The following is a 5322-nucleotide window of genomic DNA, read 5'->3' on the forward strand; positions in this document are numbered from 1 at the left end:
CGGGAAAAAGAGGATGTCTGGTCACCCTAGTTTACACATTACAGTAGTGGTACTGTACTTATAATATACAGTAAGAATTATATTTGATTTCCAACGGTCATCATAGCTGCTTCATCGTGGTTCCCTGTTTCTGTATTTTTACTCATTTAGTGGTTAACATACTTTTAAGGCAGAAAGAGAGAATGTACTTTTGTTTTTTTCACATCCTAGCTAACATTAATATGCAGTTTATCTAGCTACGTCATCAAGCGGCTTCGCTTCCAACTGTTTTCTGATGATGTTTGTTTTAAACTCCCAAGCTTTTTCCCTCCAAGTGGCTGTGCAGTTCTGTCCTGCTGACTGCTAACAGCTTCATCTCTTCAAAAGACAAGACAACAGGTAAAAAGCTCTTCAAACATATTTGAAGCCACAAAATAGTCTGGAAATGTAGAGGAGCAGCTAACCTAATCTATAACTTTAAGCTTGCTACAGCTGGTTAGCCTGCAAAAGTACCATTACATCTCCAACATAGTGTATAAGAGTCTGTAAATGAGGACAAAGGTGAAAAACATTAAAGTGGTTTCTGTTATTTTTTGAGTTGGTTCAGCCACAGTGGCAGGTGGACAAAAAAAGTTAATTTCCAACCCTGGTTACATATAAGGACTGTTCACATGTTTAAACCATGCTCCTGTAAATTTAAAGTTAAGTCAGTACTAACAGGTGCAACTATGTACAGGTGTAAATTCTGCAGCATTTGTACTTCAGAATTTACAGAATTTTGTAGTCATGTGAAGAAACATCAACACACAGCTAATTATCGGTTTGCATGTGGAATAGAGCAATGTCCTGCTTCCTTCAGAACATTTTCTGCATTCAGGTCCCACATGCACAGGAGTCCCAGCCATTGCAGAAGTCAGACTGAACACTTGTGGAATGTAATGCTTTAAAAAATGCATTTAGCCCCACAAACTGTCATTCACATCCGCTGTTTCAGAGTGGTAGCAGGATGTAGGGGTAAAGTCTAGTCTAGTCTCCGGGATGAGGTTCTCAAAAACCTGTTGTAATCTGGGTGAACTGGCCCTTTAAATATGAATTACTACCAATAATTCATATTTAAGAGAGTATTCCTTTTATGTTTTAAAGGTATCTTCCACCAAGATGTCTGTTGAAATGGAAATGACCTTACCCACTACACCAAGGGTAATCATGCTTGGTAAGAGGAATATTTTCTATCACTATAATTTTTTTGTAGCAATGTATGTAATTGTTATGGTAGTCTGTACTTTTACTCACTAGTATTAAGTAGGAAATTTACTAGTTAGCTCAAATTTTAGAGAAAAGCATGGCTCTCTTTTCCTCCTGTTAGCCCGGGTCCCAAGCGGATTGCGTCACGGCTGGAAAGAAAATGGCGAGGCGCGATGACGTCACAGAGATACAGAGTTTAATCTAATAGAAAACACCATATGAATTTAACAAGAAAACTTCAGAGTACAAAGAGGTACATTCTTTACCTGAGACAAAAGAATTAAAAGGAAAAGAACAAAGGCGCCTTTGGAGACAGCTGGTTGCTTAAAAGCAAAACAGGGCAGCTGTCTGAATTCCTATTGTTGCGCATTCCCTTTTCTAGTGAAGGCGTTTCTCTTTGTTAATATATGCAAATAGGGCGTACCCCTGCTTTGACCAACCAAGAGCTACCTTGGAAAAACTTAAACCTTCCCCTGAGTTTTAATGACAAATATCAAGAGTCATTTTAGTTATTAAAATTATAAGTTATTTTTTCCACAAAACCTATCTTGCTCCTCTGCAGTCAGCTTCTCCAAAGATTTGAATCTTTGCCTTATCACAAACAATAATGAGATAGAAGTCTTTTTCAACCTGTAAAACATAACATTCAAACCATTCTCTTTTGATTCCGATATTGTCATAGTTAGTACATTTTCAAATACATTCCATTTACTAGATTAGTACTTGTAACTTGGTTAATATACTTTAATCTAACACACTATTGCTATCAATATTAAAAGGTGTATCAGAAATTAAACCTAAGTGTTTCCAAGATTCCAAGGCTGTGATCAACTCCAGATGCAACTCTGAGCTCCTGGGAAACCCCCGACCTCTGACCTGTGAGCCGAGGAAGATATTCTTTATGGCCTACTAATTTAAAGCCTTTCAAGAGCATAGTATTTTATGGCTGCTCTAAGTTACAGCCTTGCCAAGAGAATGTTTATCTCTGATCTTCTACCTTGCATCTGCTTGCCATTTGTCCAAATAGGAATGCTGATCTACTTAAACGCACATGGCATTAGCTTAACTATATTAAACACTCAAAAATAGCCATATTTCCTTAACACTAGCGTTAGCCTGACAAGGGTTTGTCTATTTTAGGAAATAGCTTGATGTCTGCAACCCGGTGGATGGTCAGTATGGAGGAGAAGGTATTTTTCGAGCCTGAGCAACTACATGACTTTGCCAGCGTCCTTGCTGTCTTTTTTGGGTCATATTCTGTCTTCAATCTGGAGTATCAGGAGTCAGCATCCACCACGCTGGAGATGATACAACGGCAAGTACTCTACACCAAGCCATTTATGACTTAAATTTAATGACAGTTTGACTGATGACGAAGAACCATAGCTGATTCATGTATTGTACGTCTTCATTAAAAAATACAATTAATAGATTTTATTTCTGTTAAAAGATTCTTTGTGAGGATCAATCCAGATGTTGGTACCAAATGCACAGCCAAAGTCGGTACAAGCCGCAAGACGGGAAGTCTTGTCAAGAGGAAAGTAGTCAGTGTCAACTCCCAGATCACCACCTTCTTCCAACAACTTGCTGAATTTGAATGGAGGACTTCCAACTAGGTAAGTATTTTACCAAATGTAAATGTTTATTATTTTGTTGTCTTTTCCTCCTGTCTTGCATGCTCTGACTTTACTTTAGCCTTTTTAATATGATTTTAATGATTATTTATAAATGGCATGTGATTCCTACACAATAGCCCTTTAGAGTAGCCTGCATCTTTTCTGTGTCCGTGGTAAAAAGTGGATGTTGCTGCATCTCTTAATAAATCACAGAAATATATAAGTGTGTAGTCGTTTAAGTGTGGTGTATTTTTATACTATGCAGTTTTCAGTTTATTAGGCACACCTTTGCAGTAATCCGTCAGCACCAACAAAATGACTAAAAAGATTGTTGTACTTCATCGTCCCCTTGGGGACATTTATAGTACGCAATCTTTTGAATTACTGAAGACTGACTGACTGCTTTTGCCATAAACAATCCAAAAACCTGAAGTGAAGCCAGTCCTGCTCATTCTTTATGCAGCTTCTGTTATCACTTCAGTCCAATTGATTTGGAATAAATTTCCAATTTATATTGTATTGTGACATTGTTCTTTATGACATTGCGAATATGTAAATGGATTTTGTTTCTACAAATCTGCTGAAAATAAATACCTGTTATTCACAGTACTTGGACTAAAATTTTTTTTTTGAAATTTTTCGGTTTATGGTAAAATATTTTTATATTAAAAAAATTTAAACTTTAATTTACAGTAAAACTCTGACATTATGTTGTGAAACAAGTTTACAGTAGACCAGCTTTCCTATAAAATACAATTACAGTAAAGCAGTTATAACTGTAAAGCACACTCACAGTAAAAATTAACTGTGAAATATCATAACAGTAAAGGTACTGTAGAATGGTACTTACAGTACTGTAAAATTACAATAAAAGGTCTAACAGTGAAGTTGAGAAACGGGAACTTTTCGGGAAGCATGTGTCAGAAACACTCTGTCATGTCTGCAGTTAAAATTTAGGAAGTGAGTTTGACGAGTGACGGGTGTCAGGTCCACAATGAGAAAGAGCCGCGGCGTCAGTCCGAACGGCGACAGCTCATACATCACCCAACCTGGAGCCACAGAGGACTTCCTGAGTCTCTGTCAGCCGCAAACATCAGAAAACAGCAACATTATTTTAAATATGCAGAGGAAAATATTCAGAGAATAAATCTGAGATGAATCATTAAAATATTCACAGTAAAACCTAATTAGTTATCTTTACTTAAACTTATATGCAAACTCGTTTTTTTAGTTTTCAATAAATTCACAGATTGAGTCACATTTTATAGAACGTAACTTTAGTTAACTTAATAAATCTGAGGATGTTGTAAAAGTTTAATTTTTGTAAAGATTTCTGAAGGCAAAAGGAAACAGTTCCTTGTCTCCTTTTGATTTCTTTCTCTACTCAAACTTTAACAGAAAGTATGGAAAGCAGGGACATGTTGCCACTTTTTACCCCAAAAGGCACCAAATTTATTTAAATCAACTGCTTAGTACAAAAATAAGTCAAATGCACTTAATTTAAAGTTAAAGTCAACATTGTAATTTACAGTACACCTAGATTCATTGGACTTAAATGTATTGAGTGTTAGCAAAACCTTGGCCAAAGTTATATTCACTCATATTTTTCAATTAAATATGTTATAATTGACAGTGTTTTGTGTCTTTTACCCAAAGCAACATATATTTTCAAAGCACGACCTGAGGAGATTCAACAGAATCAATTCAGAGAACAAGATGAATGTATATCCAGGTTTGTGTGGAAATAAAAAAATAAACCATTTAAAAATACGTCACTTCTCTGACTAAAGCTGCAGTACGTAACTTTTATAAAAAGTACTTTTACATATTTCTTAAAACTGTAATTATGTTGTGGCAGTATAATATGAGACTGAAATTAACCGCTCCTGAAAAAAACAACCAATCAGAGCCAGGAGGCGGGGCTTAGCGCTGTCAATCAACATCATGCACTCAGAAAATATATAAAGTATTATATAATGGTGGAGAAACAACTTAACGTTACAGGAACGTCTTTTATCTGCTGTCAACATATGCTAACTAGCCTTAGCATTCACAACAGACTATGCTAGCTGCAGCGTAGCAGAGAGAAAGGGGGCGTGAGCAGCGCCACCTGCAGGGTGATTGACAGCTAAGAGCCGCCTCCTGGCTCTGACTGGTTATTTCTAGTTAGAACTGGAAGATTTCATCTCAACAAACTGTCACAACATGGTGAAAGTTTCAGAAAAACAAATATTTTTATTGAAGTTACAACAAAGGGCCTGTGTAAATGATTTATATTTTTTATGATTATTATTGCTGCTGTAAAAATATCACAACACAAAAAGTTGGTTCATAGAAACTATCAAGCCGTCGCCTCCTGCAGCAGCAAGAGGATAAAAACTGGACAAAATGTCTGTGCAAGAAAACAATGCTGAAAAGATGCAAAGTGAATCTGCTGCACTTTTAGTTTTTGTTGCTTATAAAGCTTTTCGTATCCATAGTT

General features: G+C 36.3%; 1 long non-coding RNA gene across 1 annotated transcript; it reads left to right on the forward strand.

The window, feature by feature from the left end:
- Nucleotides 1-282: 282 nt before the first annotated feature.
- LOC114154065 (uncharacterized) lies at nt 283-2538 on the forward strand. The gene is made up of 3 exons (XR_003597470.1): nt 283-378; nt 1123-1192; nt 2365-2538. It is a non-coding gene; the product is annotated as an uncharacterized LOC114154065 (long non-coding RNA).
- The last annotated feature ends 2784 nt before the right edge of the window (nt 2539-5322 follow it).

The sequence above is a fragment of the Xiphophorus couchianus genome, chromosome 12 (assembly GCF_001444195.1).
Source record: "Xiphophorus couchianus chromosome 12, X_couchianus-1.0, whole genome shotgun sequence".
Taxonomy (NCBI): Eukaryota; Metazoa; Chordata; class Actinopteri; order Cyprinodontiformes; family Poeciliidae; genus Xiphophorus; species Xiphophorus couchianus.